A 24,732-nucleotide genomic window follows, 5' to 3' on the forward strand; every position below is an offset into this window, starting at 1 on the left:
AACAAAGAAATGTAAACACAGATATAGGCATGGACAGCATGAGAATATTAAGATAATTATATCATACCTTCTAAAGACACCACAGAGGGGGAGGCTCAGTACCATGTGCTGGACCTTATAACATCTGACACTCTGCCACTTTTCATCCATTGAGGGTTTCCTACTACAAACTTCATATTGTTTAACTAGCTATTTATGTGATGGCCATTGGCCAATTGCTACTTATATATGACATAGTCATCTGCTTGCATCGTGTGTCCTGCACTCCTATGTACCACACATATGCACCTTTTGTCGCCTTCTCATCTGTAACTATATATATTTCTACAATAAAGTGATTATATTTTTTATTGTGTGCTGTATGATCATCCTTTTTTCCCTCTCTTTTCATGCCCTCATCATGACGATCAGCCCAGTATAGTCCGATATTTGTGTAACAGAAAGGATATTCCCTATTAACTTTATACATTGACAATGCTACCCTCATTTCTGTTGAGCTATCTCTACAGGGAAAGCTGAATAGATTGATAAAGTGGACATAAAAAAAGTCTACACACACCCCTGTTAAAATTCCAAGATTTTGTCATGTAAAAATCATACCAAGAAGAATAATTTCAAAACTTTTGGGGTTTTTCTTGTTATATATCTATACAAATACATTCAGAAACAAACTGAAATTATTTTGAGGGGAGAAATAACAAAAGTAAATGGTTCCATTAAATGTCAATACCCTCTTATAATTGGGGACGTGGTTGTGTTCAGAATTGGCCAATCACATTTAGACTCTTAAAATTATTAAATAGTAGTCAGTACATGGCTGCTGATGTGAATCTGATAGATTTTAATGGAAGAGTGGACAAAGATTGTCAGATCTAGGTGTGCCATGCTGATAGTCTCCTAGACAAAAAAATAAATGCTGTCATAAGTTCAAATGGTACTTCAACAAAGTATTAGTTTAATGGTGTGCATATTTATGCAATCACATTATTTTAGTTCTTTATTTTTCTTTTTCCACCCAACAAGATTTCAGTTTATTTTTTTCAATTGAATTGTAAAGATTATGGGGGACATTACAACTCTAAATATTTCTGAATTGATTTGTCTTAGTATGATTTTTTAATGTGAAAAAAACTTGCATTTTATCAGAGATGTGTAGACTTTTTATATCCCCTGTGTATAGTGTTGCTAAAGATTCAGTATAATCATAAGGAAAATCACCTATTAATAATACTTCTGCAGACAATAACATGATAATAACAATGGTCTTTGTAGCTAAATAATACATTTTGTGGTTTTGCCACAGTTATAAAATAAAATATTGCCTCAATGTGTGTAAAAACCATTACCCCGAGTCTTCGGAGTGGTGGAGAATCTTGGCCCGAATCACAAGTCAGGGAGAGAAGATAACGATACAGCTGCTCTTAATCGGAGGTTAATGAACCAGACCTGGAAGCAGCATCATTGCTATTCCCCTCCTGAGTCACAGAGAAGAGGACAAGGTGATAGAAGATCTGGTTCACTGCTTGAAGGAAGCAGTAATGTAGCAGTGGGTCCCGGAGAAGCAGATCGTAGCATGGAGCCAGACACTCCAGTGGGTGAGATGCCACGAATGCAGCCTGCTGAAGGTTTTTCTTTGTGGGCAAGTCAGTCTTTATTACTGTGAGGAGGTCTTAGACTGACAAGTTTGCAAGAGGTTCTTGCATGAGAAATAATAGTCTCCTGGATAGTAAATGTTGTCTGGTATTTTTGTTGAAGGAGTACAATAGACTTGGACCATCACTTTTAGGGTCTTTATTTATTATTCAAGGTTTCAGTATTCAGGAGTCATACAGTATTGCCTTGGTTTTCTGGGTTTGAATGGTTTTAAGTTCACTTCCCATTCTTTCTGGAATGGGGTGGCAATGGAGGCAGCTGTTTTAGGTTTAGATGATTCAGTTACAAACGGCTTAGGTAATGGTCATCTGATGGGCCATTTGTTCATTCACTGAGCCCATGTGAGAGCTTCTTCTAGATTTTATTCTGTCGATTTCGTCTTTTGATCAAGATCAAGTGGTTTTCATTTGATTAGGAGTTAGAAGGTTGAGGTGGAGTCAGCTAGTGGATATAATTTTTAAGCAAGCTGGAGTATGGCCGTCTTCAGATATTTTTATTATTCATGCAGGAGGTAACTATGCTGGTTTAAAACGTCAGTATTGCTATTTCAGATGAAATTGATGTTTTTTCATCTCAGATGGTTTGTTCCATGTTGAGTTTTGGGTTTTTATGATATGGTTCTGCATTTAGCATGGTCGGTAAATAGGCTTTGTTTTATGGAAAAGATCAAGAAGCATTTAAAGGGACTCTGTCATCTGAATTTGGAGGGAACAATTTTCAGCCATAGAAGCGGGGTTTTTGGGTGTTTGATTCACCCTCTCCTTACCCGCTGGCTGCATGCTGGCTGCAATATTGGATTGAAGTTCATTCTCTGTCCTCCGTAGTACATGCCTGCATAAGGCAATCTTGCATGTTTTGAATGTATTACTTTGGCAGAACCACAAAACATATAGTCATACCTCCCAAGTTTAGAATATAAGAGAGAGGGACAAATCATGCGGTGCGCATAGTGAGCCGCAGCAAATTTTGTCCATGCCCCTGGTCCCACCCTAATACATGCCCATTTACCATTTTTTTTACATGTCAGGAGGAGTTGTCACAGGGGCTATGGTAGTAAGGGAAATTCAGCAGACACTCAAGACTGCAGAGTGCAAACCCAATCCAGGACTATTTGCTGTGTCCGGGACAATTGGGACTAGAGATGATCGAGAGCAAAAGGAGAGAACTCCATAGTGTAACCCTCAGTTTTATTGATTATAAAAAAAATGAGGGTATAACACATGAATGATTAAAAACGAATGAGCCCCTAATCTGCTCTCATTGTGTATGTTGAATAAGCAATTACTTCTATTTGTCATAAGATGGAACCTCAGGGTGCAGTCATTGTTAGGCATAGAAGGGCACTCAATTAAAACCATGTGGTCTCTGGGACACCTGCAGAAAGGATGCAGCATTTACGCTAAGTGAGATCACGGCCTTAGCATTACAGTACTTTTTAATTTTTTATGGGTTTAATAAAGAAAAAATATCAATCACGCCATTTATAGATCCCATAAATAATCTGATCGCTGTGTGGTGCGAGTCCTTACGATTACAGGGACACCAAATATGTCCATGTTATATCCTGATTTGTGATGTTTATTATTTTTTTAAAAACGCATTAAAAATGACTTTTTTTCATTATCAAGTGTTGTTCATTATTATTTTAGAATAAAAATACATACATTGTACACAGCACTACACAAAATTCTCTCATGACATCACTAGAACTTGTGACTCAGCAGCTGAAGTGCCTGCCTGTAATGGTAAGTTTGTGGGTTCAAGACCAGGAGACTCATGGAAAAACAAAATAATAATAATAATTTTTGTAAATGCTTATGATTTTTACTACTTTTATAGGAAGAAAAAAACGTTTTTTTCACCTAAGTATACAGGCACCAAAAAATACATACTCTAAGGTTAATAATCTTACATTGCTTGCACTACAAAGGTAACTTATATAGAATGAAGATCTGAACTACGGATTTAGGTGTAGCATTCACACCCTAATTACATAGCAATGTAAATGCAAGATAACTTTGATCCTCCTCTGGGTAATCTCTGAGAACAAGCAGTCATAGGTGAGGTTTTAATAAAATATTATGTTAAGTCCCAACTTGTGGATAGCTGAAGCTGAACTAAGTGATATAAAATATATACTTTTATCTTGTGTGCTTATTTATGTTTTGTTTTTGGAACATGTCTACATTTCCACTCAGTGAATCTATTTCTAGCTTTTTCTTCCTGAATAAACACTTTGGGACTAGTGTTGAGCGATACCTTCCGATATCGGAAAGTATCGGTATCGGTTTGGATCGGCCGATATTCAAAAAATATCGGATATCGCCGATACCGATACCCGATCCCAATGCAAGTCAATGGGACCAAAATATCGGAATTAAAATAAACCCTTTCTTTCCTTGTAGGTTCATTCTACATGAAGGAAAACAACTAAGAATAATGCCGGATGTATTTGGGGAGGTGGCGGAGACATTAAAGTCATAGAGGTTTATCCCAATCAAATAGAATAGCATGTTTTTTGTTTTTTTTTAAGACGTTCGGAGTGACAAAGATATTGACTATGTAAATTTTTTTTTTATTTTGTCAGATATTGATGTTTCACTATTCCACGCCCTTCCCCTTCTTTTTTTTCTTTTTTTTTTTCTTTTCCCACACTTTCATCTTCATCATCATCAGCATCTTTGACATCAACTTCTTCACCTTATTCATCTTCTTCTTCATCTTCTACCTATTTTTTTTTTTTTATTACATTCTTCATATTCATTTTATTCAACTATTATTATTCTTCTTATTCTACATATTCTTTTTATTCCACTGTTATTATTCTTCCTATTCTACTTCTTCATCATATTCTCATTTGTGACAGGCATTCCCGTAGTTGTTATCTATAAAAGTTTGAAGATTACACCTTCCGTTCTGCCAGTCACAAAAGTTACATTTGTCCGCGTTCAGTTTGGCCTGCAGCATCAGGCTTTATCCAGGGGCACCACGAGGAGGAACGGACTCACCCCCATACACTGCTTAGTCTTCTTCTGCATATAATTTAGATAATATCTTTTGCTCTGATATTAAGTCTTATGCTTAATGTTCTTCTGCTCTTTGTTCTGCAGCCTCTTGTTCTTCTGCTTCTCGGTCTTCCATGTTGTCGTCTCCAGGGTCGTCGTCTCCAGTGTCGTCATCTCCGCCGTCGTCGTCGTCGTCATCGGGGTGGTCTTCCGTGTCGTCGTCATCGTGGTGGTCTTCCGGGTCGTCGACGTTAGGGTCTTCAACTTGGAAATGTAGCAGAAGGTACAAGAAGGCTGAGAAAATGCCAAGAACCAGCTGATGGAACTGGAACTCGGATGGCTACCCGAAGGTTCAAGAGCCTATGGAACTACCGAGGACCAGCTGACGTTACTGGAACCCGGTTACTAAGCAGGAGGTACCCGTGCTAAAAAGCACTACCAAGGACCGCCTGACGTTGACGGAACTCGGATACCCAGAAGGAGGCACCTAAGCCAAAGGCTCTGCCCGGAACCAGCTGACGTTACTGGAACCAGGATGGGGAGCAGAAGGTACAAGAGCAAAAGACACTGCCGAGAACCAGCTGACGGTACTGGAACCCGGATGGGTAGCCGAAGGTCCAAGAGCCAATGGAACTACCGAGGACCAGCTGACGTTACTGGAACCCGGTTACTAAGCAGGAGGTACCCGTGCCTGAAAGCACTACCAAGGACCACCTGACGTTGGTGGAACTTGGATACCCAGAAGGAGGCACCTAAGCCAAAGGCTCTGCCCGGAACCAGCTGACGTTACTGGAACCAGGATGGGGAGCAGAAGGTACAAGAGCAAAAGACACTGCCGAGAACCAGCTGACGGTGCTGGAACCAGGTGGTGGACCCGAAGGCCCACAGGAGAGGAGAGAACAGCTAGGCCGCGAGGCAGCCGCAGTTACCGAACCCCAACAGTCCTACAGGGGGAGCTGGGCCTACTGGCACTACATAACCAGCCTTGACTACCAGTTCACGCAGCCCACATAGGAAGCTCCTAAACTGGAGGCACCCTGGAGTTGGCTAACTCGACCGCACCACGACGGGGCAAGCATAGGCGTCTCAGTGAAGTTGACACAACCCGGAAACAGCTGACGGTGCTGAAACCAGGCTTGGCACGAGGGAGTACCTGTGACAAGAACACTGCTGAGAACCAGCTGGCGGTGCTGGAACCCGGATGCGTTGCCCCAGTGTGCAAGAGCCAATGGCACGACCGAGGACCAGCTGACGGTGCTGGAACCCGGTTACTAAGCTGTAGGTGCCCGCGCTTAAAAGCACTACCAAGGACCGCCTGGCGTTGGCGGAACTCGGATACCCAGGAGGAGGCACCTAAGCCAAAGGCTCGGCCCGGAACCAGCTGACGGTGCTGGAACCAGGTGGTGGACCCCAAGGCCCACAGGAGAGGAGAGAACAGCTAGGCCGCGAGGCAGCCGCAGTTACCGAACCCCAACAGTCCTACAGGGGGAGCTGGGCCTACTGGCACTACAGAACCAGCCTTGACTACCAGTTCACGCAGCCCACATAGGAAGCTCCTAAACTGGAGGCACCCTGGAGTTGGCTAACCCGACCGCACCACGACGAGGCAAGCATAGGTGTCTCAGTGAGCTTGACACAACCCGGAAACAGCTGACGGTGCTGAAACCAGGCTTGGCACGAGGGAGTACCTGTGACAAAAACACTGCCGAGAACCAGCTGGCGGTGCTGGAACCCGGATGCGTTGCCCCAGTGTGCAAGAGCCAATGGCACGACCGAGGACCAGCTGACGGTGCTGGAACCCGGTTACTAAGCTGTAGGTGCCCGCGCTTAAAAGCACTACCAAGGACCGCCTGGCGTTGGCGGAACTCGGATACCCAGGAGGAGGCACCTAAGCCAAAGGCTCGGCCCGGAACCAGCTGACGGTGCTGGAACCAGGTGGTGGACCCGAAGGTCCACAGGAGAGGAGAGAACAGCTAGGCCGCGAGGCAGCCGCAGTTACCGAACCCCAACAGTCCTACAGGGGGAGCTGGGCCTACTGGCACTACAGAACCAGCCTTGACTACCAGTTCACGCAGCCCACATAGGAAGCTCCTAAACTGGAGGCACCCTGGAGTTGGCTAACCCGACCGCACCACGACGAGGCAAGCATAGGTGTCTCAGTGAGCTTGACACAACCCGGAAACAGCTGACGGTGCTGAAACCAGGCTTGGCACGAGGGAGTACCTGTGACAAAAACACTGCCGAGAACCAGCTGGCGGTGCTGGAACCCGGATGCGTTGCCCCAGTGTGCAAGAGCCAATGGCACGACCGAGGACCAGCTGACGGTGCTGGAACCCGGTTACTAAGCTGTAGGTGCCCGCGCTTAAAAGCACTACCAAGGACCGCCTGGCGTTGGCGGAACTCGGATACCCAGGAGGAGGCACCTAAGCCAAAGGCTCGGCCCGGAACCAGCTGACGGTGCTGGAACCAGGTGGTGGACCCCAAGGCCCACAGGAGAGGAGAGAACAGCTAGGCCGCGAGGCAGCCGCAGTTACCGAACCCCAACAGTCCTACAGGGGGAGCTGGGCCTACTGGCACTACAGAACCAGCCTTGACTACCAGTTCACGCAGCCCACATAGGAAGCTCCTAAACTGGAGGCACCCTGGAGTTGGCTAACCCGACCGCACCACGACGAGGCAAGCATAGGTGTCTCAGTGAGCTTGACACAACCCGGAAACAGCTGACGGTGCTGAAACCAGGCTTGGCACGAGGGAGTACCTGTGACAAAAACACTGCCGAGAACCAGCTGGCGGTGCTGGAACCCGGATGCGTTGCCCCAGTGTGCAAGAGCCAATGGCACGACCGAGGACCAGCTGACGGTGCTGGAACCCGGTTACTAAGCTGTAGGTGCCCGCGCTTAAAAGCACTACCAAGGACCGCCTGGCGTTGGCGGAACTCGGATACCCAGGAGGAGGCACCTAAGCCAAAGGCTCGGCCCGGAACCAGCTGACGGTGCTGGAACCAGGTGGTGGACCCGAAGGTCCACAGGAGAGGAGAGAACAGCTAGGCCGCGAGGCAGCCGCAGTTACCGAACCCCAACAGTCCTACAGGGGGAGCTGGGCCTACTGGCACTACAGAACCAGCCTTGACTACCAGTTCACGCAGCCCACATAGGAAGCTCCTAAACTGGAGGCACCCTGGAGTTGGCTAACCCGACCGCACCACGACGAGGCAAGCATAGGTGTCTCAGTGAGCTTGACACAACCCGGAAACAGCTGACGGTGCTGAAACCAGGCTTGGCACGAGGGAGTACCTGTGACAAAAACACTGCCGAGAACCAGCTGGCGGTGCTGGAACCCGGATGCGTTGCCCCAGTGTGCAAGAGCCAATGGCACGACCGAGGACCAGCTGACGGTGCTGGAACCCGGTTACTAAGCTGTAGGTGCCCGCGCTTAAAAGCACTACCAAGGACCGCCTGGCGTTGGCGGAACTCGGATACCCAGGAGGAGGCACCTAAGCCAAAGGCTCGGCCCGGAACCAGCTGACGGTGCTGGAACCAGGTGGTGGACCCCAAGGCCCACAGGAGAGGAGAGAACAGCTAGGCCGCGAGGCAGCCGCAGTTACCGAACCCCAACAGTCCTACAGGGGGAGCTGGGCCTACTGGCACTACAGAACCAGCCTTGACTACCAGTTCACGCAGCCCACATAGGAAGCTCCTAAACTGGAGGCACCCTGGAGTTGGCTAACCCGACCGCACCACGACGAGGCAAGCATAGGTGTCTCAGTGAGCTTGACACAACCCGGAAACAGCTGACGGTGCTGAAACCAGGCTTGGCACGAGGGAGTACCTGTGACAAAAACACTGCCGAGAACCAGCTGGCGGTGCTGGAACCCGGATGCGTTGCCCCAGTGTGCAAGAGCCAATGGCACGACCGAGGACCAGCTGACGGTGCTGGAACCCGGTTACTAAGCTGTAGGTGCCCGCGCTTAAAAGCACTACCAAGGACCGCCTGGCGTTGGCGGAACTCGGATACCCAGGAGGAGGCACCTAAGCCAAAGGCTCGGCCCGGAACCAGCTGACGGTGCTGGAACCAGGTGGTGGACCCCAAGGCCCACAGGAGAGGAGAGAACAGCTAGGCCGCGAGGCAGCCGCAGTTACCGAACCCCAACAGTCCTACAGGGGGAGCTGGGCCTACTGGCACTACAGAACCAGCCTTGACTACCAGTTCACGCAGCCCACATAGGAAGCTCCTAAACTGGAGGCACCCTGGAGTTGGCTAACCCGACCGCACCACGACGAGGCAAGCATAGGTGTCTCAGTGAGCTTGACACAACCCGGAAACAGCTGACGGTGCTGAAACCAGGCTTGGCACGAGGGAGTACCTGTGACAAGAACACTGCTGAGAACCAGCTGGCGGTGCTGGAACCCGGATGCGTTGCCCCAGTGTGCAAGAGCCAATGGCACGACCGAGGACCAGCTGACGGTGCTGGAACCCGGTTACTAAGCTGTAGGTGCCCGCGCTTAAAAGCACTACCAAGGACCGCCTGGCGTTGGCGGAACTCGGATACCCAGGAGGAGGCACCTAAGCCAAAGGCTCGGCCCGGAACCAGCTGACGGTGCTGGAACCAGGTGGTGGACCCCAAGGCCCACAGGAGAGGAGAGAACAGCTAGGCCGCGAGGCAGCCGCAGTTACCGAACCCCAACAGTCCTACAGGGGGAGCTGGGCCTACTGGCACTACAGAACCAGCCTTGACTACCAGTTCACGCAGCCCACATAGGAAGCTCCTAAACTGGAGGCACCCTGGAGTTGGCTAACCCGACCGCACCACGACGAGGCAAGCATAGGTGTCTCAGTGAGCTTGACACAACCCGGAAACAGCTGACGGTGCTGAAACCAGGCTTGGCACGAGGGAGTACCTGTGACAAAAACACTGCCGAGAACCAGCTGGCGGTGCTGGAACCCGGATGCGTTGCCCCAGTGTGCAAGAGCCAATGGCACGACCGAGGACCAGCTGACGGTGCTGGAACCCGGTTACTAAGCTGTAGGTGCCCGCGCTTAAAAGCACTACCAAGGACCGCCTGGCGTTGGCGGAACTCGGATACCCAGGAGGAGGCACCTAAGCCAAAGGCTCGGCCCGGAACCAGCTGACGGTGCTGGAACCAGGTGGTGGACCCGAAGGTCCACAGGAGAGGAGAGAACAGCTAGGCCGCGAGGCAGCCGCAGTTACCGAACCCCAACAGTCCTACAGGGGGAGCTGGGCCTACTGGCACTACAGAACCAGCCTTGACTACCAGTTCACGCAGCCCACATAGGAAGCTCCTAAACTGGAGGCACCCTGGAGTTGGCTAACCCGACCGCACCACGACGAGGCAAGCATAGGTGTCTCAGTGAGCTTGACACAACCCGGAAACAGCTGACGGTGCTGAAACCAGGCTTGGCACGAGGGAGTACCTGTGACAAAAACACTGCCGAGAACCAGCTGGCGGTGCTGGAACCCGGATGCGTTGCCCCAGTGTGCAAGAGCCAATGGCACGACCGAGGACCAGCTGACGGTGCTGGAACCCGGTTACTAAGCTGTAGGTGCCCGCGCTTAAAAGCACTACCAAGGACCGCCTGGCGTTGGCGGAACTCGGATACCCAGGAGGAGGCACCTAAGCCAAAGGCTCGGCCCGGAACCAGCTGACGGTGCTGGAACCAGGTGGTGGACCCGAAGGTCCACAGGAGAGGAGAGAACAGCTAGGCCGCGAGGCAGCCGCAGTTACCGAACCCCAACAGTCCTACAGGGGGAGCTGGGCCTACTGGCACTACAGAACCAGCCTTGACTACCAGTTCACGCAGCCCACATAGGAAGCTCCTAAACTGGAGGCACCCTGGAGTTGGCTAACCCGACCGCACCACGACGAGGCAAGCATAGGTGTCTCAGTGAGCTTGACACAACCCGGAAACAGCTGACGGTGCTGAAACCAGGCTTGGCACGAGGGAGTACCTGTGACAAAAACACTGCCGAGAACCAGCTGGCGGTGCTGGAACCCGGATGCGTTGCCCCAGTGTGCAAGAGCCAATGGCACGACCGAGGACCAGCTGACGGTGCTGGAACCCGGTTACTAAGCTGTAGGTGCCCGCGCTTAAAAGCACTACCAAGGACCGCCTGGCGTTGGCGGAACTCGGATACCCAGGAGGAGGCACCTAAGCCAAAGGCTCGGCCCGGAACCAGCTGACGGTGCTGGAACCAGGTGGTGGACCCCAAGGCCCACAGGAGAGGAGAGAACAGCTAGGCCGCGAGGCAGCCGCAGTTACCGAACCCCAACAGTCCTACAGGGGGAGCTGGGCCTACTGGCACTACAGAACCAGCCTTGACTACCAGTTCACGCAGCCCACATAGGAAGCTCCTAAACTGGAGGCACCCTGGAGTTGGCTAACCCGACCGCACCACGACGAGGCAAGCATAGGTGTCTCAGTGAGCTTGACACAACCCGGAAACAGCTGACGGTGCTGAAACCAGGCTTGGCACGAGGGAGTACCTGTGACAAAAACACTGCCGAGAACCAGCTGGCGGTGCTGGAACCCGGATGCGTTGCCCCAGTGTGCAAGAGCCAATGGCACGACCGAGGACCAGCTGACGGTGCTGGAACCCGGTTACTAAGCTGTAGGTGCCCGCGCTTAAAAGCACTACCAAGGACCGCCTGGCGTTGGCGGAACTCGGATACCCAGGAGGAGGCACCTAAGCCAAAGGCTCGGCCCGGAACCAGCTGACGGTGCTGGAACCAGGTGGTGGACCCGAAGGTCCACAGGAGAGGAGAGAACAGCTAGGCCGCGAGGCAGCCGCAGTTACCGAACCCCAACAGTCCTACAGGGGGAGCTGGGCCTACTGGCACTACAGAACCAGCCTTGACTACCAGTTCACGCAGCCCACATAGGAAGCTCCTAAACTGGAGGCACCCTGGAGTTGGCTAACCCGACCGCACCACGACGAGGCAAGCATAGGTGTCTCAGTGAGCTTGACACAACCCGGAAACAGCTGACGGTGCTGAAACCAGGCTTGGCACGAGGGAGTACCTGTGACAAGAACACTGCCGAGAACCAGCTGGCGGTGCTGGAACCCGGATGCGTTGCCTTGCCTATTAAAGATTGTCTTCCTAGAGCCCCAACTAGCGGTGTTGGAGCAAAGGGTAAGCAGGGGGAGATGAGTGTAGGCCGAAGCCTGCACTGGAGGCAGCTTTGTGTCTGCGTTGCGTTTGCAGGACACTTTGCCGGCTACACACTGGGGGAACAGCTGGCGTTGCTGAACCCCACTAACACAATGGCGTGTGTTTTTCTCTGTGCAGCTAGCACTTGCGGGCAAAAACTAGCGATGTTAGAGCCCGTGTTGAAGCAGGAGGAGGAGGAGAGGAGCAGAGTGTAGGCCGAAGCTTAGTTGAACCAATTTCAAAGGAAACCTTTAACCCCCCCCTCAGGTGTTACAAAGTACAAGAGACACACCTTGTGCAGTATTAATGCTGCACAAGTGAAAGGTTGCTCTATTAATTTGTCTACTTGCACACGCTGAATGAAAGACATACACAATTTACCCCATTCTACAGTCAAACTGTAGTGGATGCGTGACTTGGTTTTTTGATGAGACGCAGCACAGGTGTCCAAAATAACGCCTTGGTGCTTGGAGCAGCTTCCTGAGCGTTGTTATTTGCTGTACAGGAGTCTGCGCTCTTGTGTTATCCCTTGGCAATGCCCTGTTAGCGCTGCCCATCTTATGACATCATTTCATGTTGGCCGGTGCGGTTAACGATGGCCATAAATCCCAGACCCACAGTGTCTTTTCATAAAGCCACACTGCGGTGCTGGGATTCGTGGCCTTGAGCAGTAAATATTTTGGCCGCTCACACACGTCCTTACACCTGCTTCAGACTGGGCGGCCTCTGCTGATCCCTTCTTGCATGCCGCGGCCATGAGGCTGCACAGTCTGAAGAAGGCTGAAGGAGATGAGTTAAGACAGGCGAAGATATGCACTGCTCGTGCCCATCAATCACACCCTCGCAGTCAAAATAATTAAGACAACGAGGAGCATTTTATTCAGGCAGGGCGGACGAACAGGCGCAAGTAGCCAACCAATGATGTCAGAAGACGGGAAGCGCTACCAAGGGGGGTGCTGCGTATCATTAGAAAGGAAAGTCACACCTCAGGGACAGTGGAATGGTCTCAAAGAGACACATTTTGTACGTGTTGAGTTCCACGTGGGCAAGGAGAAAACATCAGCCACCTTGTACAAATGCAGCAGTACTGCTGTACAAGGTGGCTGTTATACATAGAAACACCTGGGGGGGTGGGGGGCAGGCTCCCTTCAATTTCAGTTCATGTGCCTGCGTGGCGTTTGCAGGTCACGTTGCAAGCTGCACAGCAGGGGAACAGCTGGCGGTGCTGAACCCCACTAACACATTGGCTGGTGTTTTTCTCTGTGCAGCTAGCATTTCCGGGCAAAAACTAGCGGTGTTTGAGCCCAGGGTCAGCAGGAGGAGGAGGAGAGGAGCAAAGTGTAGGCCGAAGCCTGCACTGGTGGCAGCTTTTGGTCGGTTGTGCCAGCGTGGCTTGTGCTGGACACGATGCCGGCTACACAGCGGGGGAACAGCTGGCGTTGCTGAACCCCACTAACACATTGGCTGGTGTTTTTCTCTGTGCAGCTAGCATTTCCGGGCAAAAACTAGCGGTGTTTGAGCCCAGGGTCAGCAGGAGGAGGAGGAGAGGAGCAAAGTGTAGGCCGAAGCCTGCACTGGTGGCAGCTTTTGGTCGGTTGTGCCAGCGTGGCTTGTGCTGGACACGATGCCGGCTACACAGCGGGGGAACAGCTGGCGTTGCTGAACCCCACTAACACATTGGCTGGTGTTTTTCTCTGTGCAGCTAGCATTTCCGGGCAAAAACTAGCGTTGTTACAGCCCAGGGTCAGCAGGAGGAGGAAAGGAGCAGAGTGTAGGCCGAAGCCTAGTTGAACCAATTTCAAAGGTTACCTTTAACCCCCCCTCAGGTGTTACAAAGAACAAGAGCCACTCCTTCTGCAGCATTAATGCTGCACAAGTAAAAGGTTGCTCTATTAATTTGTCTACTTGCACAAGCTGAATGCAACACGTAGACTATTTAGCCCATTATACTGTTTAACAGTAGTGGAGGCGTGACTTGTCTTTTTAAAGAAAAGCAGCACAGGTGTCGAAAACACCTTTTTGCATGGGCGCAGCTTCCTGAGCGTTGTTAGTTGCTGTACAGGAGTCTGCGCTCTTGTGATCCTTTGGCCATGCGCTGTGAGCGCTTCCTGTCTTATGACCTCATTTCATGTTGGCCGTTGCGGTTAGCGATGGACATGAATCCCAGACCCACAGTGTGTTTTTAAAAAATCACACTGCGGTGCTGGGATTCGTGCCCTGGTGCAGTAAATATGTTTGCCGCTCACACATGTCCTTACACCTGCTTCAGACTGGACGGCCTCATCTGATCCCTTATCGCATGCCGCGGCCATGAGGCCGCACAGTCAGAAGAAGGCGGAAGGAGGGGAGTGAAAACAGGGGAACATATGCACTGCTCGTGCCCATCAATCACACCCTCGCAGTCAAAATATATGAGACAACGGGGGGCGTTGTGTCGGGCAGGGGGGACGCACAGGCACAGCCAGCCAACCAATGATGTCAGGAGACGGGCAGCGCTAACAATGGGGGTGCTGCGTGTCATTAAAAAGGAAAGTCACACCTCAGGGACATTGTAATGGTCTGTAATGAGACACATTTTGTACTTGTTGAGTTCCACGTGTGCAAGGAGAAAAAGTCAGCCACCTTGTACAAATGCAGCAGTACTGCTGTACAAGGTGGCTGTTATACATAGAAACACCTGGGGGGGTGGGGGGCAGGCTCCCTTCAATTTCAGTTCATGTGCCTGCGTGGCGTTTGCAGGTCACGTTGCAAGCTACACAGCAGGGGAACAGCTGGCGTTGCTGAACCCCACTGACACATTGACTGGTGTTTTTCTCTGTGCAGATTGCATGTCCGGGCAAAAACTAGCGGTGTTAGAGCCCAGGGTCAGCAGGAGGAGGAGGAGAGGAGCAAAGTGTAGGCCGAAGCCTGCACTGGTGGCAGCTTTTGTTCTGTTGTGCCAGCGTGGCTTGTGCTGGACACGTTGCCGACTACACAGCAGGGGAACAGCTGGCGGTGCTGAACCCCACTAACACATTGGCTGGTGTTTTTCTCTGTGCAGCTAGCATTTCCGGGCAAAAACTAGCGGTGTTTGAGCCCAGGGTCAGCAGGAGGAGTAGAGGAGCAGAGTGTAGGCCGAAGCCTAGTTGAACCAATTTCAAAGGTTACCTTTAACCCCCCCCTCAGGTGTTGCAAGGTACAAGAGCCACACCTTGAACAGCATTAATGATGCACAAGTCAAAGGTTGCTCTATTTAATTTTGCTCCTTGCACACGCTGAATTAAACACGTACACTATTTAGCCCATTATACTGTCAAACAGTTGTGGAGGCGTGACTTGTCTTTTTAACGAGACGCAGCACAGGTGTCAAAATTTGCACCTAGGTACTGGGCGCAGATTCCTGAGCGTTGTTATTTGCTGTACAGGAGTCTGCGCTCTTGTGTTATCCCTTGGCAATACCCTGTTAGTGCAGGCCGTCTCATGACCTCATTTCATGTTGGCCGGTGCGGTTAACGATGGCCATAAATCCCAGACCCACAGTGGCTTTTCCTAAAGTCACACTGCGGTGCTGGGATTCGTGGCCTTGTGCAGTAAATATGTTCGCCGCTCACACATGTCCTTACACCTGCTTCAGACTGGGCGGCCTCAGCTGATCCCTTATCGCATGCCGCGGCCATGAGGCCGCACAGTCAGAAGAAGGCGGAAGGAGGGGAGTGAAAACAGGGGAACATATGCACTGCTCGTGCCCATCAATCACACCCTCGCAGTCAAAATATATGAGACAACGGGGGGCGTTGTGTCGGGCAGGGGGGACGCACAGGCACAGCCAGCCAACCAATGATGTCAGGAGACGGGCAGCGCTAACAATGGGGGTGCTGCGTGTCATTAAAAAGGAAAGTCACACCTCAGGGACATTGTAATGGTCTGTAATGAGACACATTTTGTACTTGTTGAGTTCCACGTGTGCAAGGAGAAAAAGTCAGCCACCTTGTACAAATGCAGCAGTACTGCTGTACAAGGTGGCTGTTATACATAGAAACACCTGGGGGGGTGGGGGGCAGGCTCCCTTCAATTTCAGTTCATGTGCCTGCGTGGCGTTTGCAGGTCACGTTGCAAGCTACACAGCAGGGGAACAGCTGGCGTTGCTGAACCCCACTGACACATTGACTGGTGTTTTTCTCTGTGCAGATTGCATGTCCGGGCAAAAACTAGCGGTGTTAGAGCCCAGGGTCAGCAGGAGGAGGAGGAGAGGAGCAAAGTGTAGGCCGAAGCCTGCACTGGTGGCAGCTTTTGTTCTGTTGTGCCAGCGTGGCTTGTGCTGGACACGTTGCCGACTACACAGCAGGGGAACAGCTGGCGGTGCTGAACCCCACTAACACATTGGCTGGTGTTTTTCTCTGTGCAGCTAGCATTTCCGGGCAAAAACTAGCGGTGTTTGAGCCCAGGGTCAGCAGGAGGAGTAGAGGAGCAGAGTGTAGGCCGAAGCCTAGTTGAACCAATTTCAAAGGTTACCTTTAACCCCCCCCTCAGGTGTTGCAAGGTACAAGAGCCACACCTTGAACAGCATTAATGATGCACAAGTCAAAGGTTGCTCTATTTAATTTTGCTCCTTGCACACGCTGAATTAAACACGTACACTATTTAGCCCATTATACTGTCAAACAGTTGTGGAGGCGTGACTTGTCTTTTTAACGAGACGCAGCACAGGTGTCAAAATTTGCACCTAGGTACTGGGCGCAGATTCCTGAGCGTTGTTATTTGCTGTACAGGAGTCTGCGCTCTTGTGTTATCCCTTGGCAATACCCTGTTAGTGCAGGCCGTCTCATGACCTCATTTCATGTTGGCCGGTGCGGTTAACGATGGCCATAAATCCCAGACCCACAGTGGCTTTTCCTAAAGTCACACTGCGGTGCTGGGATTCGTGGCCTTGTGCAGTAAATATGTTCGCCGCTCACACATGTCCTTACACCTGCTTCAGACTGGGCGGCCTCAGCTGATCCCTTATCGCATGCCGCGGCCATGAGGCCGCACAGTCAGAAGAAGGCGGAAGGAGGGGAGTGAAAACAGGGGAACATATGCACTGCTCGTGCCCATCAATCACACCCTCGCAGTCAAAATATATGAGACAACGGGGGGCGTTGTGTCGGGCAGGGGGGACGCACAGGCACAGCCAGCCAACCAATGATGTCAGGAGACGGGCAGCGCTAACAATGGGGGTGCTGCGTGTCATTAAAAAGGAAAGTCACACCTCAGGGACATTGTAATGGTCTGTAATGAGACACATTTTGTACTTGTTGAGTTCCACGTGTGCAAGGAGAAAAAGTCAGCCACCTTGTACAAATGCAGCAGTACTGCTGTACAAGGTGGCTGTTATACATAGAAACACCTGGGGGGGTGGGGGGCAGGCTCCCTTCAATTTCAGTTCATGTGCCTGCGTGGCGTTTGCAGGTCACGTTGCAAGCTACACAGCAGGGGAACAGCTGGCGTTGCTGAACCCCACTGACACATTGACTGGTGTTTTTCTCTGTGCAGATTGCATGTCCGGGCAAAAACTAGCGGTGTTAGAGCCCAGGGTCAGCAGGAGGAGGAGGAGAGGAGCAAAGTGTAGGCCGAAGCCTGCACTGGTGGCAGCTTTTGTTCTGTTGTGCCAGCGTGGCTTGTGCTGGACACGTTGCCGACTACACAGCAGGGGAACAGCTGGCGGTGCTGAACCCCACTAACACATTGGCTGGTGTTTTTCTCTGTGCAGCTAGCATTTCCGGGCAAAAACTAGCGGTGTTTGAGCCCAGGGTCAGCAGGAGGAGTAGAGGAGCAGAGTGTAGGCCGAAGCCTAGTTGAACCAATTTCAAAGGTTACCTTTAACCCCCCCCTCAGGTGTTGCAAGGTACAAGAGCCACACCTTGAACAGCATTAATGATGCACAAGTCAAAGGTTGCTCTATTTAATTTTGCTCCTTGCACACGCTGAATTAAACACGTACACTATTTAGCCCATTATACTGTCAAACAGTTGTGGAGGCGTGACTTGTCTTTTTAACGAGACGCAGCACAGGTGTCAAAATTTGCACCTAGGTACTGGGCGCAGATTCCTGAGCGTTGTTATTTGCTGTACAGGAGTCTGCGCTCTTGTGTTATCCCTTGGCAATACCCTGTTAGTGCAGGCCGTCTCATGACCTCATTTCATGTTGGCCGGTGCGGTTAACGATGGCCATAAATCCCAGACCCACAGTGGCTTTTCCTAAAGTCACACTGCGGTGCTGGGATTCGTGGCCTTGTGCAGTAAATATGTTCGCCGCTCACACATGTCCTTACACCTGCTTCAGACTGGGCGGCCTCAGCTGATCCCTTATCGCATGCCGCGGCCATGAGGCCGCACAGTCAGAAGAAGGCGGAAGGAGGGGAGTGAAAACAGGGGAACATATGCACTGCTCGTGCCCATCAATCACACCCTCGCAGTCAAAATATATGAGACAACGGGGGGCGTTGTGTCGGGCAGGGGGGACGCACAGGCACAGCCAGCCAACCAATGATGTCAGGAGACGGGCAGCGCTAACAATGGGGGTGCTGCGTGTCATTAAAAAGGAAAGTCACACCTCAGGGACATTGTAATGGTCTGTAATGAGACACATTTTGTACTTGTTGAGTTCCACGTGTGCAAGGAGAAAAAGTCAGCCACCTTGTACAAATGCAGCAGTACTGCTGTACAAGGTGGCTGTTATACATAGAAACACCTGGGGGGGTGGGGGGCAGGCTCCCTTCAATTTCAGTTCATGTGCCTGCGTGGCGTTTGCAGGTCACGTTGCAAGCTACACAGCAGGGGAACAGCTGGCGTTGCTGAACCCCACTGACACATTGACTGGTGTTTTTCTCTGTGCAGATTGCATGTCCGGGCAAAAACTAGCGGTGTTAGAGCCCAGGGTCAGCAGGAGGAGGAGGAGAGGAGCAAAGTGTAGGCCGAAGCCTGCACTGGTGGCAGCTTTTGTTCTGTTGTGCCAGCGTGGCTTGTGCTGGACACGTTGCCGACTACACAGCAGGGGAACAGCTGGCGGTGCTGAACCCCACTAACACATTGGCTGGTGTTTTTCTCTGTGCAGCTAGCATTTCCGGGCAAAAACTAGCGGTGTTTGAGCCCAGGGTCAGCAGGAGGAGTAGAGGAGCAGAGTGTAGGCCGAAGCCTAGTTGAACCAATTTCAAAGGTTACCTTAAACCCCCCCCTCAGGTGTTGCAAGGTACAAGAGCCACACCTTGAACAGCATTAATGATGCACAAGTCAAAGGTTGCTCTATTTAATTTTGCTCCTTGCACACGCTGAATTAAACACGTACACTATTTAGCCCATTATACTGTCAAACAGTTGTGGAGGCGTGACTTGTCTTTTTAACGAGACGCAGCACAGGTGTCAAAATTTGCACCTAGGTACTGGGCGCAGATTCCTGAGCGTTGTTATTTGCTGTACAGGAGTCTGCGCTCTTGTGTTATCCCTTGGCAATACCCTGTTAGTGCAGGCCGTCTCATGACCTCATTTCATGTTGGCCGGTGCGGTTAACGATGGCCATAAATCCCAGACCCACAGTGGCTTTTCCTAAAGTCACACTGCGGTGCTGGGATTCGTGGCCTTGTGCAGTAAATATGTTCGCCGCTCACACATGTCCTTACACCTGCTTCAGACTGGGCGGCCTCAGCTGATCCCTTATCGCATGCCGCGGCCATGAGGCCGCACAGTCAGAAGAAGGCGGAAGGAGGGGAGTGAAAACAGGGGAACATATGCACTGCTCGTGCCCATCAATCACACCCTCGCAGTCAAAATATATGAGACAACGGGGGGCGTTGTGTCGGGCAGGGGGGACGCACAGGCACAGCCAGCCAACCAATGATGTCAGGAGACGGGCAGCGCTAACAATGGGGGTGCTGCGTGTCATTAAAAAGGAAAGTCACACCTCAGGGACATTGTAATGGTCTGTAATGAGACACATTTTGTACTTGTTGAGTTCCACGTGTGCAAGGAGAAAAAGTCAGCCACCTTGTACAAATGCAGCAGTACTGCTGTACAAGGTGGCTGTTATACATAGAAACACCTGGGGGGGTGGGGGGCAGGCTCCCTTCAATTTCAGTTCATGTGCCTGCGTGGCGTTTGCAGGTCACGTTGCAAGCTACACAGCAGGGGAACAGCTGGCGTTGCTGAACCCCACTGACACATTGACTGGTGTTTTTCTCTGTGCAGATTGCATGTCCGGGCAAAAACTAGCGGTGTTAGAGCCCAGGGTCAGCAGGAGGAGGAGGAGAGGAGCAAAGTGTAGGCCGAAGCCTGCACTGGTGGCAGCTTTTGTTCTGTTGTGCCAGCGTGGCTTGTGCTGGACACGTTGCCGACTACACAGCAGGGGAACAGCTGGCGGTGCTGAACCCCACTAACACATTGGCTGGTGTTTTTCTCTGTGCAGCTAGCATTTCCGGGCAAAAACTAGCGGTGTTTGAGCCCAGGGTCAGCAGGAGGAGTAGAGGAGCAGAGTGTAGGCCGAAGCCTAGTTGAACCAATTTCAAAGGTTACCTTAAACCCCCCCCTCAGGTGTTGCAAGGTACAAGAGCCACACCTTGAACAGCATTAATGATGCACAAGTCAAAGGTTGCTCTATTTAATTTTGCTCCTTGCACACGCTGAATTAAACACGTACACTATTTAGCCCATTATACTGTCAAACAGTTGTGGAGGCGTGACTTGTCTTTTTAACGAGACGCAGCACAGGTGTCAAAATTTGCACCTAGGTACTGGGCGCAGATTCCTGAGCGTTGTTATTTGCTGTACAGGAGTCTGCGCTCTTGTGTTATCCCTTGGCAATACCCTGTTAGTGCAGGCCGTCTCATGACCTCATTTCATGTTGGCCGGTGCGGTTAACGATGGCCATAAATCCCAGACCCACAGTGGCTTTTCCTAAAGTCACACTGCGGTGCTGGGATTCGTGGCCTTGTGCAGTAAATATGTTCGCCGCTCACACATGTCCTTACACCTGCTTCAGACTGGGCGGCCTCAGCTGATCCCTTATCGCATGCCGCGGCCATGAGGCCGCACAGTCAGAAGAAGGCGGAAGGAGGGGAGTGAAAACAGGGGAACATATGCACTGCTCGTGCCCATCAATCACACCCTCGCAGTCAAAATATATGAGACAACGGGGGGCGTTGTGTCGGGCAGGGGGGACGCACAGGCACAGCCAGCCAACCAATGATGTCAGGAGACGGGCAGCGCTAACAATGGGGGTGCTGCGTGTCATTACAAAGGAAAGTCACACCTCAGGGACATTGTAATGGTCTCTAATGAGACACATTTTGTACGTGTTGAGTTCCACGTGGGCAAGGAGAAAAAGTCAGCCACCTCGTACAAATGCAGCAGTACTGCTGTACAAGGTGGCTGATATACATAGAAACACCTGTGGGTGGGGGGCAGGCTCCCTTCAATTTCAGTTCATGTGCCTGCGTGGCGTTTGCAGGTCACGTTGCAAGCTACACAGCAGGGGAACAGCTGGCGTTGCTGAACCCCACTAACACATTGGCTGGTGTTTTTCTCTGTGCAGCTAGCATGTCCGGGCAGAAACTGGCGTTGTTTGAGCCCAGGGTCAGCAGGAGGAGGAGAGGAGCAAAGTGTAGGCCGAAGCCTGCACTGGTGGCAGCTTTTGGTCGGTTGTGCCAGCGTGGCTTGTGCTGGACACGATGCCGGCTACACAGCGGGGGAACAGCAGGCGGTGCTGAACCCCACTAACACATTGGCTGGTGTTTTTCTCTGTGCAGCTAGCATGTCCGGGCAGAAACTGGCGTTGTTTGAGCCCAGGGTCAGCAGGAGGAGGAGAGGAGCAAAGTGTAGGCCGAAGCCTGCACTGGTGGCAGCTTTTGGTCGGTTGTGCCAGCGTGGCTTGTGCTGGACACGTTGCCGACTACACAGCAGGGGAACAGCTGGCGGTGCTGAACCCCACTAACACATTGGCTGGTGTTTTTCTCTGTGCAGCTAGCATTTCCGGGCAAAAACTAGCGGTGTTTGAGCCCAGGGTCAGCAGGAGGAGTAGAGGAGCAGAGTGTAGGCCGAAGCCTAGTTGAACCAATTTCAAAGGTTACCTTTAACCCCCCCCTCAGGTGTTGCAAGGTACAAGAGCCACACCTTGTGCAGCATTAATGCTGCACAAGTAAAAGGTTGCTCTATTTGTTTTGCTCCTTGCACACGCTGACTAAAACACGTACACTATTTAGCCCATTATACTGTCAAACAGTTGTGGAGGCGTGACTTGTCTTTTTAACGAGACGCAGCACAGGTGTCAAAATTTGCACCTAGGTACTGGGCGCAGATTCCTGAGCGTTGTTATTTGCTGTACAGGAGTCTGCGCTATTGTGATCCCTTGGCCATGCGCTGTGAGCGCTTCCTGTCTTCTGACCTCATTTCATGTCGGCCGTTGCGGTTAGCGATGGACATGAATCCCAGACCCACAGTGTGTTTTTAAAAAATCACACTGCGGTGCTGGGATTCGTGCCCTGGTGCACTAAATATGTTTGCCGCTCACACATGTCCTTACACCTGCTTCAGACTGGGCGGCCTCATCTGATCCCTTATCGCCTGCCGCGGCCATGAGGACACCCAGTCTGAAGAAGGCGGAAGGAGATGAGTGAACACAGGCAAACATATGCACTGCACATGCCCATCAATCACACCCTCGCTGTCCAAAAAAATAAGACACCGAGGGCCGTTGTTTCGAGCAGGGGAGATGCACAGGCGCAGCCAGCTAACCAATGATGTCAAAAGACGGGCAGCGCTAACAAGGGTGGTGCTGCGTGTCATTACAAAGGAAAGTCACACCTCAGGGACATTGTAATGGTCTCTAATGAGACACATTTTGTACGTGTTGAGTTCCACGTGGGCAAGGAGAAAAAGTCAGCCACCTCGTACAAATGCAGCAGTACTGCTGTACAAGGTGGCTGATATACATAGAAACACCTGTGGGTGGGGGGCAGGCTCCCTTCAATTTCAGTTCATGTGCCTGCGTGGCGTTTGCAGGTCACGTTGCAAGCTACACAGCAGGGGAACAGCTGGCGTTGCTGAACCCCACTGACACATTGACTGGTGTTTTTCTCTGTGCAGATTGCATGTCCGGGCAAAAACTAGCGGTGTTAGAGCCCAGGGTCAGCAGGAGGAGGAGGAGAGGAGCAAAGTGTAGGCCGAAGCCTGCACTGGTGGCAGCTTTTGGTCGGTTGTGCCAGCGTGGCTTGTGCTGGACACGATGCCGGCTACACAGCGGGGGAACAGCAGGCGGTGCTGAACCCCACTAACACATTGGCTGGTGTTTTTCTCTGTGCAGCTAGCATGTCCGGGCAGAAACTGGCGTTGTTTGAGCCCAGGGTCAGCAGGAGGAGGAGAGGAGCAGAGTGTAGGCCGAAGCCTAGTTGAACCAATTTCAAAGGTTACCTTTAACCCCCCCCTCAGGTGTTGCAAGGTACAAGAGCCACACCTTGTGCAGCATTAATGCTGCACAAGTAAAAGGTTGCTCTATTTGTTTTGCTCCTTGCACACGCTGACTAAAACACGTACACTATTTAGCCCATTATACTGTCAAACAGTTGTGGAGGCGTGACTTGTCTTTTTAACGAGACGCAGCACAGGTGTCAAAATTTGCACCTAGGTACTGGGCGCAGATTCCTGAGCGTTGTTATTTGCTGTACAGGAGTCTGCGCTATTGTGATCCCTTGGCCATGCGCTGTGAGCGCTTCCTGTCTTCTGACCTCATTTCATGTCGGCCGTTGCGGTTAGCGATGGACATGAATCCCAGACCCACAGTGTGTTTTCAAACAATCACACTACGTGGCTGGGATTCGTGGCCTTGTGCAGTAAATAGGTTTGCCGCTTACACATGTCCTTACACCGGCTCCAGACTGGGCGGCCTCAGCTGATCCCTTATCGCCTACCACGGCCAGGAGGCCGCACAGTCTGAAGAAGGCGGAAGGAGATGAGTTAAGACAGGCGAACATATGCACTGCTCGTGCCCATAAACTACACCCTCGCTGACAAAATAAATATGACAACGAGGGGCGTTGTTTCTAGCAGGGCGGATGCACAGGCGCAGCCAGCTAACCATGATGACAAAAGACGGGAAACGCTACCAAGGGGGGTGCTGCGTATCATTACAAAGGAAAGTCACACCTCAGGGACAGTGGAATGGTCTCAATGAGACACATTTTGTACGTGTTGAGTTCCACGTGGGCAAGGAGAAAAAGTCAGCCACCTTGTACAAATGCAGCAGTACTGCTGTACTAGGTGGCTGTTATACATAGAAACACCTGGGGGGGTGGGGCCAGGTTCCCTTTTAATTTCAGTTCCTGTGCCTGCATGGCGTTTGCAGGTCACGTTGCCGGCTACACAGCAGGGGAACAGCTGGCGTTGCTGAACCCCACTAACACATTGGCTGGTGTTTTTCTCTGTGCAGCTAGCACTTCCGGGCAAAAACTAGCGGTGTTTGAGCCCAGGGTCAGCAGGAGGAGGAGAGGAGCAGAGTGTAGGCCGAAGCCTGCACTGGTGGCAGCTTTTGTTCTGTTGTGCCAGCGTGGCTTGTGCTGGACACGTTGCCGACTACACAGCAGGGGAACAGCTGGCGGTGCTGAACCCCACTGACACATCACCTAGTGTTTTTTTCTGTGTAGACAACACTTCCAGGTGGCAACTGACAGTGTTGAAACCCAGGGAATCAAAGAGGAGCAGAGTGTAGGCCGAAGCCTGCAGTGGAGCAAGTTGAAAGGGAACCTTTAACCCCCCCCCCCAGGCATTTGTTGCTGAAAGAGCCATCTTGTACAGCAGTAATACTGCACATGGAAAATGGTGGCTCCGAAAATTATGCTCCTTGCAAACGCTGAAGTACACACTCATATAATGTGTCCCCTCACACCGTCAAACCATCCCGGAAG

This window comes from Ranitomeya imitator, chromosome 1 (genome assembly GCF_032444005.1).
Source record: "Ranitomeya imitator isolate aRanImi1 chromosome 1, aRanImi1.pri, whole genome shotgun sequence".
Classification (NCBI taxonomy): Eukaryota; Metazoa; Chordata; class Amphibia; order Anura; family Dendrobatidae; genus Ranitomeya; species Ranitomeya imitator.